Source organism: Podarcis gaigeae (assembly GCF_964106915.1).
Source record: "Podarcis gaigeae genome assembly, chromosome: 3".
In the NCBI taxonomy this organism is placed as follows: domain Eukaryota; kingdom Metazoa; phylum Chordata; class Lepidosauria; order Squamata; family Lacertidae; genus Podarcis; species Podarcis gaigeae.
Window position 1 is genome coordinate 84,510,658 of NC_139680.1, and position 19,004 is coordinate 84,529,661.

General features: G+C 44.1%; 1 long non-coding RNA gene across 2 annotated transcripts in view; it reads left to right on the forward strand.

The window, feature by feature from the left end:
* LOC310841703 overlaps positions 1-19,004 on the forward strand; it is a 39,925-nt gene that overhangs the window by 5,395 nt on the left and 15,526 nt on the right. Inside the window, exons 1-2 of one of the 2 annotated variants that reach the window (XR_014562709.1) lie at positions 10,396-10,534; positions 12,049-12,094. This is a non-coding gene — a long non-coding RNA (uncharacterized lncRNA). Of the gene's footprint in view, positions 1-10,395; positions 10,535-12,048; positions 12,095-19,004 lie in introns of those variants that run through there. The other variant, XR_014562708.1, reaches the window with a different exon arrangement.

A 19,004-nucleotide genomic window follows, 5' to 3' on the forward strand; every position in this document is an offset into this window, starting at 1 on the left:
AAACCCATCTAGGAAACAAAACAAAAACATCTTTAGCAGAGGCTTTGGTTATCTTTGGAAATGCCCACAGTCTGGATCACTGAAGAGCAAAACTAATTCAAAGTGCATTGCAACTGACAAACCAAATTTGAATGTACATCACACATCAACTTATTTCTACATGGATAATAACAACTACTCTCTAAAGTAAAAATATGAGTCTTCTGTTTCAAGTCTGTGTGACAAACCTGTGTGGAAAGTAATATTTAAATTCATATGTTTGAACATATTTTGCCACAAAACCCAGCATTGCAAGCCATATTTTCTCTCGAAGTACAGTCGTACCTTGGATCTCAAATGCCTTGGCTCCCGAACAAATTGACTCCGGAACGATCGAAACCCGGAAGTGAGTGTTCTGGTTTTTGAATGATTTTCGGAAGCCGAACATCCGGCATGGGTTCTGCGGCTGCCGATTGGCTGCAGGAGCTTCCTGCAGCCCATCAGAAGCTGTGCCTTGGTTTCCGAACATTTTGGAAGTCAAACGGACTTCTGGAACTAATTCCGTTCGACTTCCAAGGTACGACTGTACACATTTCAAATTGCATTTCATTGTAAAATACACATTTTTGAATGTATTTTTCAAGCTGAGATGTGCACCATAAAATTCAGAGTGCAGAATCTTCAGGATGACTAGGTTCCAACCCAGACATTGGTTGTGGAACACATCAGTTTGTTTGCATATTCACAAAGAACGAATTCCTGAAGCATCCCTGTTCACAAGGCTATATCCACCTAAGATGCGTTTGATGGCTGAACAAAATCCTCACATTATGGGAACTTTGCAGAGAAATGCATACCCTAAGGAGAAATAAATGTCTTCTGCTACAAAGTGAGAGAAATAGATAGCAAGGGCCTTTCAAATGCATGTGGCATTTGAACTTAGTCCCAATTGAGCATCACTGGTGGCAAGATACCCTGCCTCAATGTAATGTATGAAGAGTGGGTGAGTTGCTGCACGCAAGCCTACCATGTCTTTGCTTTTAAATCGGGTGTGTTGTATACTGCAGGGCTTGTGAGGAGGAGTACTGTATTCAAACAATTAACTAATTTAAAAGAGAAAACAAAAGGAAACGGAGCAAAGCACAGTGGGAAATTGTTACAGGGGGCAACTTGGCTGCTTTTTATCATTTGAAACATCTTTTATTAGCCTACAGCGGCGGCAGTACAATGTGGGAGTGCGATCTCAGAAGTGTGTGTGTGTGTGTGTGTGTGTATACACACATTAAAAAAAACAAATGGTGAAAATATTTAAGACAGAAAGTGCAGTGGGAAAGCAGTTGTAGTTACTCCCACAGTCAAATGAAATCGCAGACAGTATTCGAGGTAGGAGCTGTGGAATAAAAATGGTGAAGTAATTGTAGTTGAGGGATTTCTGTCACAGATAAGAGTTTGGCATACAATGCAGCAGAAAAGGGTTTGAACAAAAACACTTTGGAGGTGTGGGTGAGAAGTCAATATGTGAAACAACTATTTAATTTGAAATCAATTTGTAAAAAAATTGAAAATTCAATAAAAATTATATTAGGGGTTAAAAAAGGAAGTAGTTACTCCCAGCACTCAGGAAACCATGGTCCAGTCACCAGGCATCAGACATCTTTGCAATGCACACTGACTGGGAGCTTGCCTCCTGAGGCTAGCGGTGTCTGGGGAGAGAGTATTTTCCCAGGAATTCAGAAGAAAGAAGGGGAAGGGTTTCAACGCAAGCCCTGCACCATTGTCCCAGGGCTCCTCCCCTGTGGCTATTTAAATAAATGTTATATGGCTTAATTGCCACCACTAAGTTTGGTCCCGGGCAATGAGAAAAAAAATAGAAAAAGGCAGGTATTGTGTGTGTGGAGAGAGGTTGTGCCTAACTGGGGGGCAGGAAAGACTTTCACTTGATTTATTCCTCGTGCAACCACATCTGCCAGTAGAAGAGGCCGAGCCATTCTAGACCAATATGAGCCGCCTCATTCTGGACTGGGCCATTCTGAGCTGCTGGTGTTCTCCCCTGCCTCTGCTCCAAGGCACAGGGTATGAAATTCTTTGGTGCAGATTCACTGGTGAGCTTGAGTCAAATTTAATTTTCTAAAAACCACACTTCTGCTACTAGCTTATTGGCAAGCGGCCCAAAGAAAGTAAAGATGGAATGACCTCGGGCATCCTCACTCAACCATGGTTGGGACCTGATAGAGCACATTAACACACAGCAGGCGGGGAAAATAACAAGCAAAGGAAAGAGAAAAATCCAAGCCAGGGGTTCAGCGTCTCTTTCCCACCCTAGGGAACATTTCCACTTGGACAAACCTTAGAACGTGATGGTTCAGTTGTCTTGTTTGCGTGGTTTGTGACTCTGTGTGGCTCTGTATTCTGCCTGCGTGTCTGCCTGCCTCTCTGTCTAATCTACTTTATCCACACAGTGTTGGAAGAGAAAAGAGAAGACACTGCTGAAGGGGTGCAGTGTGTATGACTGAAGGAAATATATAAAAACACATCACGGTGCGCATTTCTTTGTAAATTTGCCTCCTGCTCTTCCAGTCCCAATAAAAGTATTTAATATATTTGGAAAGACTTATAAACCATTTAATGAAAGAGATCTCTAAGTGGTGTGCATAATAAAACTGTAGGTGAAACGCAGCTGAAATCCACAGAACTAATATTCATAAAATGACGATCCTTAAATCACTGCTAAAATCAATAAACCAGCATGGCTAACTAAAGTTTGGAAACAAGCAGACAACATGTACAAAAAATGCAAACCTCCGCACTACCACCACCTGAGTTACAAAGAGGTCAACATACGTAGGATGTACTTTTTGTTGAGTGGAAATATGTTTTGAACTTCAGGTTGTGTACACATTGCACTTTTAAAGCTCATTTGATGCACATTCTCTCCTGCAAAGAATTCTGGGCACTATTGTTTACACAGAATTACAATTCCCAGCAGTCCTTAACAAACTACAGTTCTTAAAATTATTAGACAGAAAGAATGTGCTTCGGATGTGCTTTAAAATAATAGCGTGTATACAGCCTTAATAGCTTTTATCAGGGAAATATTACAATTGTAAGCAGCTCAGACATTTTAAAGCTAAGATGGAGAACCTGTGGCCTTCTAGCTGGATTATAACTCACCATCTTGGTCCATTGGCTGTACTGGCTGGTGCTGCTGGGAGCTTGAGCCCAGCAGCACCTGAAGGACCAAAGATTCCTCATCTCTGATTTAAGGGAAGGGAAAGGAGATGTTTTAATGACCCTCTTCAAGTGTTGGGTTACAAATGTTTGAAATGCATGAGAGCCTACAACCTTCTGCTCAGAAATGCATTGGGACCCTAGGGTTGCCATACGTCCGGATTTTCCTGGACATATCCGGAATACCACAGCCGGCAGCAGTGTCTGGGTGGAAATCTGGAGAATGTCCATGAAAATCCAGGTATATGGCAGCCCATGTTGGCAGTGCCGGTTTCCCATAAAAATAGCTAAAGAACAGTATTTTTTAAAGCCTTTTTGCCCCAAAAGTTCAACAACTTGGGCAAAAAAAAGCTCAACAACATTTCCGTCTGGATTTTTACTGTTTGAAAAATGGCACCCCTATGTTACCCACCTCAGCTGTGGCCAAAGTTGCTATTCAAATAAATGTTGAATTTATTTAATGTGCACACATTAATCTGGAGAAAGAGTTTTGAGTTTTATGATTTATAAATTGGAATTAATTTCCCCAATAATGCAATGTGATCTGTTTTTATTTCAGCAGTTGAAGAGTGTTTCAGAGAACACTGAGTTTAAGATCAGCTATACTAGGATAAGGAGAAGCTTGTATCAAAGTGCTTTGAATGTTTAAATATAAACTGACTTAAACGATGCATGCCCAACGATGCATGACTGTATTTATAGCTGTCCAAAGCTGCTTGAGTAAAACCTTGATGGTGTGCGGATGACCAAAAGTGGAGGTTGGAGAGTTCCCTGGGCAGTTAGGTGGGCGTAGGTGTTGCAGTACCTCCATCTATTTATTCTCTCCCTCTGATATGGAAGGCCTATAAAAGCTTACAGGGCTGATTCACATGCATGATTCATTTAGGTTACAAATGGGTCTTTCACATGTGTTCTACGATTCTGTGGTGTTGACATAGGTTTTTGTTCTCTTCAGTGCAGACCAGAGGTAGCCAACGTGGCATCCATTAGTGCAATGGTGCCTTTGAGGTCTTCCCATGAAACTCATGAAGGCTCCGTGCCTCCATGGCCATGGGCTAGGTTAGGGCTTTTTCTTCCATTGAAAAGTATATAAAATTGAAGGAGGAAGTTGGAAGGCTTACTTTCTTCCCCACTTCCTCTCTGAGCTCTATGTGCTTCTCAAGGCTCTGATTCTATAAGATTTAATAAGAGCCTTGCGAAGCCTTGAGAAGTGGCTTTATGGGGTGGGGCCCACAGCACTTGCTCAACAATTCAAATGTGGCCACAGGCTTAAAGCTCTACAAAGTTCAGCTTCTAGTGAATGCTGTGCTACTTCCTGGGGGTTTCTTGGGGCAGTTTCATTAGTTATGCACTTTCTCTGCCTTTACATTTCCTTGCATGTGGTAGAATAACCAATTGTACCTCAAGCAGGAACCGCCTGCTTCAGCCAAGCATCTGTCCTGTATTTCCCCCTTTCCACTACCGCTTTATTTTGTTTTTTCTGCCTCTTTCCTTCTTCACATCCTGTCTCTTGGGCTTTTGTTCCCCTCACTTTTTTATCTCCTATTCGTCACCACTTTTTAATACCCCCTCCTTTTTTCTTTAATCTTATCAACCTCTCAGGGCCTAGTTTATTCTTCAGCTGTGAGTGAAAGCAGCCTTTTGAGGGGAACCTGCCAGTAGAAGCATTAGCTGGAAGCAAAGCTTGAGGGCCTGCGAGCCTATAAACAAAGGGAGCCCGCAGCAGAGGGCAGTGAGTGGAGAGGAGGTCTGCATTAAGTAGCTCTTTATCACTGTATAGTGCAGTGCCTGCGCATTACTTGCTGAACCATTTGCAGAATGGGTTCAGCCAGTCCTGTCTACATTCCCAAATAAAGGTGGTGACGTGAGCCCTATTGGCTACCTTCTGTACAGGTTTCTTTTCATCCCCTTTAGTAATAGTTGTTGTGCTAGCGATTCACAGTGCAAACAATTCCTCCCTGCACCATCCTCCAAAGAATATCAGAAAGAAAAACCCCAAACAAATTTAAAACCCCAAGGCTCATCAAGAGGCTGCACACACATATACTTGGAGCTACAGATTACCTTGTATAGTGGTACCTCGGGTTAAGAACTTAATTCATTCTGGAGGTCCGTTCTTAACTGGAAACTGTTCTTAACTTGAAGCACCACTTTAGCTAATGGGGCCTTCCGTGCTGCCGCCACGTGATTTCTGTTCTCATCCTGGGGCAAAGTTCTTAACCTGAGGTACTACTTCCGGGTTAGCAGAGTCTGTAACCTGAAGCGTCTGTAACCCGAGGTACCACTGTAATACCAATGTGGGGCAGAGGGCATTTTGAGAGAATTGATAGGTGAAAGGGAAGTGTTTAATCTCCCTACCTTCTAGCCATGTTCAATCGAATACACACAAAAATTAAAAAATTGTCCACCCAATACTATGGTGCTGCCTGAAACCCTATTTCATGGCAGGGCAAGTTTAGAGACAACATGCAATGAGAGAGACAAGCCAAGATAAATCACAGAGTGTGCATGAGTCTCTAAAAGGTGAGGAACCGAGGCACTAGCTACAGATTCGGCTTTAGCAAAGATCTGCAGTCAGCTGAAAGCAAGAAAGGCTTCAGGGCAGGAGTCCTGATTGCTCTGGCCAGTAATTAACAAGAGAGGCTTTTTAATCATAAATGGACCAACTGGAATATCTCTTAACTCCTTGAAGTGGTTCCCTGTTGCTTGAAAGTCCCAGGTATACCAGGTGACAATGAGTTGGGCAAAATAATGGGACATTTCTCACATTAAGTCTCAAGCCATACTGCAGTGCCTCGGATGAATCCTAGAATTTCAGTGTGTGGGTGGATTACTCTGGTTGTATCATTGGTTACTGAACTTTAAATAGTTACGGTAATATTCACTGTACATTAGTTCACACCACTCAGTAGGTTCTTAGTATGAAAATGAACTGTAAGCCCCATTGCATCAGAAAGGAAAATAGCTCTAACCCTGATGCCCCAAATCATTCATCCCACTAACCATTGTGTGATAAGCTCATGAGTGGTGAATACATCAATTAACATTACAATTGGAACTATTAACCTTTGATTCATTAAACATCAGGATTCCACAGTGTAAGGCTAGTCTCCTAATTAACCTGCAGTGTAGAGGTGAATCCAAAACAAATTGTGAAACTGAGATCCCTTTCACTGTTAAACTATGCAAAGAATGAGTTGAAAGTAAAGAAAAGGGTGGACTAAAATGCATGCAGCTTCCTGCTGCTAAGTTATGTCATTGGATCTTTTCCCAGGGGTAAAAACCTCCATATTTGGAATAGCTTTTATAGATAATGAGAAGCGAATAGCAATTGAAGTGGGCGGTGATAGGAGGTTTCCTTATACCATTTATGTATGGAGCTCAGTATTGTCTAGTCTGAATGGCAAAACTGAGGCAAAGGATATTTCCTATCACCTTCTACCTAATCCTTTTAAACTGGAGATTAAATCTGTGACCTTCTGCATGCAGAGCATGTGCTCTACGCTTGAGCTGTGGAATTTCTGGTTTTAGCTGCTGTGAACCAGTCCTGAATTTTGCATGTATTGAGACACAACCATCCTTTATTATAGGGTCTTTAAGAAGAGTCAAAGAGAAGTTGGTGTCAGGGCTGGAGTCAGACACAGGTCTGCAATAAAGGAAGCAGATCTCCGTTGTCAGTGAAGTTAACTCTTTGTTCAAGGAAATAAACATACATCTCGACCTAGTGGTCTTAGCCACACTTCCCAGTAGTCTTGCCCCTATGGAGCAGTTGCCAGGACAGTCCCTGCCTTCCACCCTTTCTAAGGCTCTTCCTCTCTCGGATGTTTACCAAACAGTCTCAAACTGTGTCTGTGCACCTCCGACTTTTGTTCTGCTCTTCTCGTTACTCTGTGAATTGTTGGAGACGGGGGGGGGAGGGGAGCTTGTCACAGCAAGAGAGGGATTCTTCAGCAGTATCTTGACTCCTCCCTTCTCTGCTTCAGCCTTGAAGTCTGAACTGCTCCCTGTCACAGGCTCTTCTTGCTCACTAAACCCTGTTGCTCCTTCAGCATCCAACCTCTCCTTCCAAACTTCTGCCTCTGACCTCTCCCCAGTGTCCCACCACCAATCCCCGGGCTCTGAGCCTTCCCCCTCTGGGGGTTCCCTTGGGGGTTCCCCAGCTGATGCCTCCCTCAACTCCTCTTTGTCCAGCCAATCCCTGACACCTGGAAATCCTTCCCTAGCCATAATGTCCTTGACATCTCATCCAGTCTTTTTCCCCTAAGATTACTCTCATTGCAAGTCATTTAAGCACTGGAATCAGCCAGCCTCCTATTTGCAAACAGGGTAGGAGGGAAGCATCTTCTTGATTGTACCTTGTAAGATGGAGTGGGGAACCTGTGCCTCTCTAAATATTGCTGGACTCCAGCGCTTGTCAGCCCTGACCACTGGCCATGCTGGCAGTGGCTGATGGGAGTTAGAAGTCCGCAATATATGGAGGACCACAGGTTCCCCATCCTTGGCCTAAAGCAAATTTCTGGTGGCATCTCTGCCAGAACAGAAACTTCACAGAATCAGTTCTATCCTGACACAGAGCAATCTGCAATTTTAACTCCCAGGATTTGTTGATTTCTGTGTATGTGTGCACACATATGTGCTCCAACAGAGGTGCTGGGTTTAGGAGGTGTGATGACAGGTCTTCTGACACTCTAGATGTCCCCTCTGGCATTGTATGTTAAGTATGTGTTACGTTTCAAAGTATGTGTCTGTGAGAAAGAGTAATTACTATACTGAGAGTTGTGAAAGGAATAAACTGCTCTTGCTACAACTCCTTTGTGCAGCCAGATTACTGCTCTATCTGTTTATTTAAAATATTTCTACTTCACATTATCATCAACAAAACATTTATTTTTTGCAGCAAATATCATGAAAATACACAGAGGAATAATATGAACAATAATTTGTACAAGCAGCAACTAGAGCAAGACCTAAAGACGGCAAGAAAGGCTATAATTCTTAAAGACACTTATTAGGCAGTAAGTTCCAAAAGAAAGCAGTGAGTTTAAGACCGTTAATCCGAGCCCTGCTTACCTGAAAGTAAGCCCAGTGGCGTAGCATGGGTTGTCAGCACCCGGGGCAAGGCAAGTAATTTGCGCCCCCTAACCCCTGGATTTTAGCACTCGAATGTGAGCGCGCCCCCCCAGATGTTGCGGCCGGCCCTCCTGCACCCCCCACGCTACGCCATTGGGGCTGGGGGCGAGTGAAGGAACCAAGGACCCCCCCCTTAAGGCTCAGCAGGAATTTATTAAATTTATTATTTGCGGAGCCCCCGCGGGCCGAGGCAGCCGAAGCCCCCTCCCCTCGGGCGCCTCCCCGCCCTCTCCTCTCCTTGGGCGCTCCGAGGCGCTCCAGATCCGGGCTTGGCGAGCGCCTCTCCTCCCCCCAGCCTGGTTCCGGGGGCTTCCAGCCGCGCTCCGTCCTCGCCCGTCGCCCCCGCCCCCCCGCGGCTGAGGCTTGCACTGAGAGCCGGAGCCAGTGGCGCCCCCTTCCGCCGGGAGACCCTCGCCCGCCCACCGGCTTCCTCTCGGAGGGTTTGGCTCCTCCCTCCCAGTCGGCAGAAGCAGCCGCCGCCTGTGGCTGGGCCGAGGGGATGGCGGCGGCGGGGGTGTGTGGAGGCTGCCCGTGCCCGGCCAGGCGTTGGTGGCGGCGTCGGCGCTGCTGCAGCGGCTGCTCCTCCTGCGAGCAGTGAGTGGAGCGCAGCCGCAGCGGCGGCGGCGGCGGGCGCGCGCGCGCTAGGGCGCAAGGCTGGCGGTGGCGGCGGGGAGCCTGGCGGAGGAAGGAACTTGTCCCTTCCCTCTGGACTTGTGCCCCCCAGATGTTGCGCCCGGTGCGGCCGGCACCCCTGGCACCCCCCACGCTACGCCACTGAGTAAGCCCCACTCAATTCAGCACAGCTGACTTCTGAGTAAAGATGGTTAAGATTCATTTGTTACTTTTGAGTAAACATGCACAGAATTTTACAAGGTGGCAGCAGATAAAAAACATTCATTGAAAAGAAAAAAGTAAAACCTTGTAAGTAGCCAACAACAGTATAATATACTGAATTACAGTGACTGGGCAGGTAAAAACGTTTTAACCAGAAGTTGAAAAATCAGAACTGTGGTTGCAAAGTACACAGCCTTAGCCAACAGGCAGGGAACAAGCCATGGGCACAGTGCCACAACAGAAAATGCTCATTCTTCCACAACCACAACCTGACCTCAGCAAGTGAGGAAACCTAGAAAAGAGCCTCTCCAGTGACCTCAGGTGATGGACAACTTTGTGTGGCAGTAGTACTAATTATACTACATACTATCATGTCCAGCTAGTTTTATCCATCGTCTTTCCCAAACTTTCTCTGATCAAGTAGGGTTTGACTAAATCAAGCTATACCCATGGAGGACCACTTTACATTGCATGGAAATATCTCTGGTGTGGATGGGTCAGAAATTCCACCAACTACACCATGGAGGAAGGCTGGAATATAAATGTAATAAATAAAACCCTGAGAATCCATGACAGATGGACTGTAAGCTGAACCAGGACTCATTACTGTTGTGTGGGTGTAGACGGTACAAGTCCACATTTTATGCATGCAAATTGGTTCTGAGTTGCATTCTGATAGAATAGGGGGGTTGTACATATGGTGCTGGCAGTGAACCAATGAGCATGTCGAGGGGCAAACCACATATTTCAGAGTGCATTTCCAATACTTCAGTGAAGGAATACTATAAATCTTCCTCGGTTATAAATGTGTGTTAATTAATTGAGCTTAATGCTTTTAAGCTTGTGCACGGCTTGCAAATGTGTTCAAATAACTAGTCACACATCTCCCATTAAATTTTTTAGCACATATTTGCCAACTCATGCAGAAAACCATGTCCTTTAATGATGTTGCCCCCCTGAACTGGCATGCTAAAGTGGAGTGGAGACGTCTGAAGCAGGTGGCTTGGATCACAGCTGCAGCTTGTATCTGCTTTGCGTGCAGAAGGTCTCAGGTTCAATCCCTGGCATCTCCATGTAGGAACAGGAAAGACCCTGCTGTGAAATCCTGGAGTGCTGCTAATGTTCATTGCTGACATTAGTAAGCTAGATAGATCTGTGGTCTGTTGCAGTATAAGGGGGCTTCCTATGGTGAAGCTCTCTCTGTATTTACCTTTGTAGGGTTACTTAGCAAGAATTTTGGAAGGGCCAGACCCAACCCCAAATTCCATGTGAACTGATATGTAGCATCAGGCATCTTTAAGAAAGAGCAAAGAAATATGCAGGAGGAGAGGCAGGGAATCAGTAAAGAGATTGAAGAAGACTGGTAGGCCTCTTTGAGGAACAGAAATCTAGGGTCTGGTTCACATGGTATATAGTTCAGGGGGACAATATTATACCAACTTTAAAAGCTAAGAGGGGAGGTTTTAACTGCTTAAGCCAAGGGTCAGCAAACTTTTTCAGCAGGGGGCCGGTCCACTGTCCCTCAGACCTTGTGGGGGGCCAGACTATATTTTTTGGGGAAAATGAGCGAATTCCTATGTCCCACAAATAACCCAGAGATGCATTTTAAATAAAAGGACACATTCTACTCTTGTAAAAACATGCTGATTCCTGGACCATCCGCGGGCCAGATTTAGAAGGTGATTGGGCCGGATCTGGCCCCCGGGCCTTAGTTTGCCTACCCATGGCAAGCCCCCTGCTGAATGAAATCAAACTCTCATCCTAAATTCATTTAAGGGAGTGGTAACCTAACAAAACATACCTTTTCCTAGTCTAGCAATGATCACATGTAGTGACCACATGGCCAAAACTGGACAGCTGGCCCAAAACGTGTGTGTCATTAAAAAGAAAAGAAAAAAAATACAGGAACTGGAGTCAAGGGCACCTATTTGAATTTAGAATAGAGATCACAGAGCAGGCTGCCTGGGAAAAAGGCAAGGACAGTCACTCCGTGACAGTTCCATACAGCGCACCCTGTTGCCATTGCCTTTTGCTACAGCCCCTGGGTACAGTTCTTCCCATGGTACCCATTAATGATTAAACACTGCATAATATTTAAAAAATGTTCTTCAATTAGGATTATGGAGTAACATTTAAGAAATTATTCAGCATTTGATCATTAATAGTTGCACTTAAAAGTTCATGAATGCATACCACTGAAATTCCAAACTATGAGGTGTGGGTCATGCCATGTTTGAGGGGCCTGCAAGCAAAGGAGCCCCCATCACCTGGTTCACCCCGCACTGCATGCCATCATGGTTTTACCCTTCCTCCTTGGCTCCCGCAACTGCAGCTTTGACTGGTGCTTTGCCATGTACCTATAACCTTTTTAGAAACTTTCCCTATGTATATGTTTATTCAGTGGCTCTGCAGGGACTCACAACAAAGGATTGCTGCAAAGGCAGATGGTATGTAACTCACATGCATCAAACAATAACTGTGTGTGTGTGTGTGTGTGTGTGTGTGTGTGTGTGTTTTTACATAAACACCTCAATAACACAGCAGAGCACTGTACTTTTAATATTTTTTTCTTCCAGACTGTTGCCACAGAATTATCTCTCATTCTATTGACAGACTCACTGACAACAGTGGTGGCTACTTCCCGCTCCAGCTCACTACTGAACATGCGGATAAATACCCTCCCTCCAGAATTCTTAAAGGAATATATGCAAATGGGTTATGCACCCACCATTTTAGCATTTTTTTTAAAAAAAGAAAAACAAGGGGAAAAGGGGAAATCAGCAACTGGTGTCAGCCTCAGACTGCAGCATTTGACAATGGTGCTGACACTGAACCTGCTTTGAGGTTTAAACTGCTTGTTTGTGTTTGTTTTCACAGCAAACTCGCCACAAGGAGATCTTACTACACCAGTTTCATGTGGCAGGTATGTTGGAATGCTCTTGTGTGCTGAGAATGGACATTTACGCATTCACATGTTTGAAGAGATATTGCAGTTAACACCGAACACATTCCTTAGGCTTCCCATGGTACTGCTCTGGGCCAGTAGCACCCTGCCAGAAGCTCCTCAGCTCCCTATAGGAATGTGAGAATAACATAGATGCATGACAGACCAACAGATACTTCAAGTAACAATACCTGTGGCTGTGTTGTTCCCAGGCCCTAGATTAAAGGGCTGTTGAAATGTCCTCAGATTTACTTCTTCCTATTGCTTTGCCTTTCCAGATAATTTAAAAGCCGGCCCATTCTCCCAAGGAGCTGGTTTCTGCTGTTCCTTAGAGAATCACATAGCAGAAGGAAATCAAGGAGACAATAACATGGAGCTTCAATTAAAAAAGAATCACCGAACGCTAATGGGAAAGTAATTGAGCTAAATTGAAACATAATTGGGGGGAAAACGTGGCAAGCAGCAGCTTAATACATTTTGTTTTAATTTGAATGTAAGGTTTTATGGCTTCATGCTAGGATCTTTCCAACTGTCTGGATGCAGTGTTAATCCAATGGTATGGTTTTATCCTGGGGCTGGGAGGGACAACCAAAACTCATTTGATATTTGGAAGACTCCTTTGCCTCTATTTATATTCTGTTATGTGCCTGTATATCAATTGGTTGGTCAGAAGATAGGACTGGGGTGACAAGCAGTGCTTTTTTTCTAGAAAAGGAGGGGCCAGAACTAACCATGAATACCTCCCTTGTTCTCTTATAAGGGCAATGGCACCCACTGAGAGATGCGGAACTGAGTTCTGTTGAGTTCCAGCTGGAAAAAAGCCCTGGTGAGAAGGATTTCCCATTTGTATAACAATGGTAGCAACCTTTCCTCTAAAATTAGGCTGCTGATACGAAGAAAGCTTGGAGGGAAACCAGGAAGGGATTTAGAATTGTTGAACTGTAGAGTTCGAAGTGACCACAGGGGTCATCTGATCCAACGCCCCACAATGCAAGAACCTTTTACCCAATGTGGGGCTCAAGTCCATGACCCTGAGATTAAGTTTCACACTCAAGCAACTGAGCTATTTTGTATGATAAGGACTGTAAGCTTGGTTCTAGTAATGAAAACAAATTCCTAGGCTGAGATAGAGTTATATGTAAAGAACAGGGCACACTGAAGGGGAGTGTCAGCAGCCTGCCCCCCGTTATAAGCCACTATTCTGCACTTGGCTCCAGCTGGGTAGCAAACTAGATGGGGCAGGCTTCAAGTCCACCCGAGCTTACTCTATATAGCTCTGAATGTCTCACAACAAAAGAACAGTGCAAAGTACATACTCTTTGGTACATTAATGATGCGTAGTTCAAAGGCAGCTCTGTTGCAAAGGTAGATGAGTGGTGGATAAGGCAACTGATGAGGCAGGAGTGCCATTGTGTGGTGTAGTGATTAGAGTGTTGGACAGATAGAATTCACGTAATTCCATTCCCTGTTTGATCATAAAACTTGACTGGGTTAAGTCTAACAGGAGACTTGTTCATGTATTATACCCAACACAGGTACAAGTGTTGGTGTGGAAGAACATACACTTGTTAATTTGTACAGCTCGGCTGTTGTGTACACAGACACTACATTCATTGAAGATTTCATAAGTTTACAGATGTACAGCCCAGCTACCTGTGTACACAGAAACACAGACTGTACACTCACTGAATATAATGTGTGAATGCCTCTAGCATCAGACTAAGATGATGAGCATGAATACCTTTGCTCAAGATCATACTGGCATAGCTGCCCTTCTTCTCCACTAGGATTTTTTTGAAAACCTCCCAGGCATATATTAAGATCTGCAGAGTAAAATAATAAACTTGCCCTAGCTAGTACCCCCCAAATCCACAATTAAAATAATACCTAAGATTTAAAAACATAATACCCAACCAAGTAGCCATAAATCTTTGCCTCAAAGGGCCGCCATATCTCCCAGAAAGGGCTAGAACAATTTCTCCCTCCATCCTGAATAGGGTAGGCCTTCTGCCACCTCCAAAGTGCCTCCCTAGAAGTAACACTCTTCAGTTCCACACACTTTGGGCCACTACCAAGGGTGTGTCATCACTTATGGCAGCCTGATAAGTCAAGTAGTGGCCCAAAGTGTGTGGAACGGAAGAGTCAAGCAGCATGGCCAGGCTCTCTCTCTCTCTCCTCATACGGGGTTGTGGTATGCCAGCAACAGCAACAAGGAGCAGGGGCCATGGGCAGCCACATAATTTTTTTCAGAATGGTGGTTGTCCAAAGTAAAGCACTGAAAGGGAGCAGCAGCCTGGTTTTCTCACAATAATAAAAATGAGATGGATGCTGTCTGCACGTTTTGCTTTATATCTCAGGTTCTACAAATGCTAGAAATATACTGGTTTTTGTTTTTTTAATGAAAGCTGGGAATTGGAACATTATGGTTCATTTGAAGTGAACTGCTCCTTTTGCCCCCATCCAAAAATTCCCCTCCACCTCTGAGCCCTGATCCAGTAGAATATTTGCAGGTTAAGGTTCACTGAAGTGGTGCTTCAGAGAGAGGATCAACCTGTTACCCAGCATCCCACTTAACAAACCCTAATGGCTTCATGACTAATCCCACACAAGGTCCAGCCTGCTTTTGAAGCCCCTCTAAGCCTTGCTTCTGCACTGCTCTCTCTGCCTGAGTTTCAGCCTGGCATTTTCACAGACAGAAGGAAGGTGTAATCTGGCTAACCTGTGTGCACTTCAGCAGGCAGCTAATCCAAGCATGTCTGCAAGGTCTTCCGTTCCGTCGCTCTCTCTCTCTCATTGTAGCTTAACTATTTCTAGCTTTTTAATGTTTGACCTAACACCCCTGGGAGCTCCTTTGCACGATGCCATGTTTTATTCAGGCATACGTCAGCTGAGCTCTCCTCACACTGAGATGGCCAGCAAAGATTATATAATTGCCTAGTTTGATTGTGCCATCCATTCAACCCACTGTCCTGCCTACATTAACCTTTCCTTTCCATTGCTTCCAATGCATGCCTTGTCTACCTTCATTTCCATTCGCTTTCTCCTCTCTTATCTGGGGAGACATCGTGGCTCATCTGGGCTTTCTGGGCCCTTTTCTTGCCATTTGATCTCTTGTCATAACAAAGTTTTCTTTGTCTGTTTTTATCCTTCAGCAAAGTCACTGTCTTTCGCCATAGGAAGGAGCCGATTATATTACAGATGCACTGGCTTCTCCAAGCAATGCAATGCACGGAGCTAGAATGTGTATTGTGGGTTTTACATTACCTGCACCCAAGAAACCAATTTAACCAGTTACTGGAAAGTGTTAAAATGGTGTTGTGGAGGATGCTGTTCCAGCACCAAGCCTCTGGGTCAGACTGCCATCAATGTGCCCACTGCCTCATTGCTATAGCCATCACCTACTCTGACCAGTCTCAATTGGGGCAAGTGAAATCCTTGTGACTTGCTGAGTATTTACCCAGGAACGAGGTGGTTGCAAGTTAAAATCCCCATCTGCAACCAGTCAAGCAACCTCAGCCCACCTTCCCCTCTTGGCTGCCATTATTAACATAAACACTATAGCTGAGGGATAGCTCAGTCAGTAGAGCATGAGACTCTTAATCTCAGGGTGATGGGTTCAAGCCTCATGTTGGGTCAAAGATTCCTGCATTGTAGGGGTTTGGACAAGATGATCCTCATGGTCCTTTCCAACTCAACAATTCTATGATTCATAACTCAGGTGGCTTGGGCAGTGTGGAGAGAACACTATTCTTCGGGTACTTGGCAGGCCAGTGTGTAACTCTTGGGTTCTTGGGATATAAAAGATACTTTGGGGGGAGTATTCTCAAAATAAAATAAATAAATGATTGTCAAATAAAAGTTTCTAAGAAATTATTACTGTAAGCTTTTAGTCTTTGATCAGTTTTGGCAATTCTGCAAGCACTCAGCTTCCAGTCCTTGGCTGTCTGTTGCCTTTATTTCACTCTGCTTTATTTTTTCATGCCTGTTTTACTCATTTCGCTCTCTCTTTACCTCTCTGTGTATGTTTGTGTGTGTTTCTGTGCTGCATTTCCACATACTACTCAAGAGTAGGTTAAAGACAACATACTATTACACAATAAAATCATCACTGGAATTGCACAGTGCCAGTTAAACCTTAGACTAAATAGACAAATAAATCTCAATATTACAGACATTTGTAATACGCTGAGTTTGTTGTGTTAACCAGGTTTCAGGCAACTATAGGCTTTCAAGCCTAATCTTGAGTTTAAACTCATTTGTAAATTGACAAGTGCCACAAAAAGCCAGGTGCAAACAGGCCCCCCCCCTTAAAAAGGTTCCTTGCCTGGCCAGTCTCCATTCAAAAGTCCCCAAAGTCCCTGCTACAGATGCAGGAGTTAAAAGGCCATCTTTGTCTTGAGATGGTAACAAGACAAGTCCCATATCTATATAGCTGTAGGATTCTAGAACTTTAGTTCCTCTGAAATGTATGCGCCTTTAAGTCTTTACAAAAAAAATCCTTCCAGTAGCACCTTAAAGACCAACTAAGTCAGTTCTTGGTATGAGCTTTCGTGTGCATGCACACTTCTTCAGATAAGTCTTTGTTTCAACAATTTCCATGGTACGTTCCTTAAGCTAATTTAATCTGGATCAACCCTGATGGGAACAATCTGGTCCTAAGATCTGGGAGATATGTTCCAAACAAAGAATCAAGGAGAAATAGGAAACTCACTCTGCGGTTCAAGCAGTTTCGACTGAACTGAATACAACTCCCTGACATTTCTGAGCTCCCGCTGTTTAATAGAGAGAAGCAGCCTGATAGTGAGAAAGGATGACCAACCACTTGTTAAAAATTGGAGCAGGCAATCACAGAGATTCTGAAAATAGTCTTGTCCTGTTCTGGCATCATGGCACAATAAACAAAAAAATAACAATTGCAGCAGCAAACACCCCATGCAAGCAACATCCCAGCCCAAAAGTCTGTTCAACAGCCTCAGCTTTTATAGCTGGAGTCAGTCAGAGCCCTGACAACCCAGGCCTGGAGGAAAAAGGCCTGCAAGACAGGGAGCAGGTCTTCCAGGACTCATGGCCAAGATGCCAGTTCTTCATTGTTTCCCATACATTAAGTATTGCTAATTGTGGAGTAAGAACAACTGCCTGACAGGTTGCAGTATCAGTTAGTTTAAATATCAAATTCCAGTATGCAGCACATGCATTTTTTCGATTCAGTTCACTAGCCAATTTCAAATTGCATCGCAACTTTGGGGCAAAACAAACATTTCTCTAACCCTACCATATAATATTGAGAGGAGGCCCTGGGATCTGGGCTATCCCATACTAGAGACTAACTGTGGAATGTATATATATTTATATATTCCATTGGGGTGGCCTGCTGCCCTAGGCAAAGTTGTCACCTACTCCGATTGAATGTACACAGCTTCCCAACAAGAACGAGGGAGCCTGACCCCAAGAAAGTCCTCTGATCCCATGAGCTGCTAGTGGCAGGCTTCTTAGGCAGGCGAGTGATGAAGAGACAAACTTATGGAAATGCCAGGGTATGGAGCATGTCATCTCCAAAATATTTGCGGCATCCTGCAGGGTGAAGAATTCTCCTTGTCCATGTCATTAGGACACTGGGGCGATTCTTGCCCTTCTTCCTTCGGTGGTTCCTCATCATCACTCCTGCAGGGGATGCTGGAGGAGGAATTAGATTTTGTTCTGCCTGGCCTGGATGAAAAAGCTGTGTAAGCTGTCAGCCTAAAGCAAATTGGAAGAGCCTCCCCACTGCGTTCTGACTGTTGATTAAAGCAGCAGCACTTCTTATTGTCATTCCTAACAGATCAACACCAAATTTCCTCAGACTGCTGTTGCTGCAGATACTGTTCATTCAGCTGGTTAAAAATTATCTGATATTATTGTTGAAGGGGAGGGTAGTTTAGTTCCCTCGTGGGATTTGACCTCGCTCTTCAGGAAAGGCTTGGGCTTCATTATGTTCTGTGCTATCCCTGTGTGGATGACTAATGTTGCGGCCTCAAAACCCTGTTTTCTTAGTTATTACAAAAGCAGGTCATACCAATGCAGTGCATATTTTAAGGACTCCTCAGGTGAGAGCCTGTGTAGTAGCTGAAATGTTTGGATTAGGTTGGGATATCCTGGTTCAGTCCCCCACTCAGCCAAAAGGCTAATTGGGTGACTTCAGACGCTCCAATTGTCCCTGTCTTCCAGGAACACCTCTAATTTAGAGAAGCCACCACGGTTTCTGATTTGATCCTGGAATGTCCCACTTTTTCCTAGGACGTCCCTATTTTCATCAGAGAAATGCTGCAGGGTATGGAGTTATGCAACCCCCCCGAGGCATCTGAAGGCAATCTTGTATAGGGAAGTTTTTTTAATGTTTACTGTTTTATTATGATTTTATATGTGTTGGAAGCTGCCCATAGTGGCTGGGTCAACCCAGTAAGATGTGTGGGGCATAAATAGTAAGATTATCATTATGGAATGGGATGTTCCTATTTCCATTCCCTATTCCTTTTGTGTTGTGTCTTATAGCTTGTAAGTCCAAGGGCAGGGACTGTCTTATCATTAACATTTGCAAGCCACTCTGTGAGTTCTTCTACCCTTTATTCTGAAGAGCAAGATTTTAAAAATAAATATACAAATAAATAAAATACTAGGAGACAAACAGAACTCAGACAGAGATTAAGCCGGTTAACAAAAATCATTCCCATAAAGGCAGTTTTAGGATGTTGACACACACTGTATGCCAAGTCATGTATTAAGATTGACAAGATACATTAATATATAAGCAATAAGGTCTATCCTCATTTGGAGCCACAGGATGGTATGAGGTGGATGTCTAGCTACATTTAGGAAAGCAAAACCATGGACAGAAAACCAATCCAGGTATAAG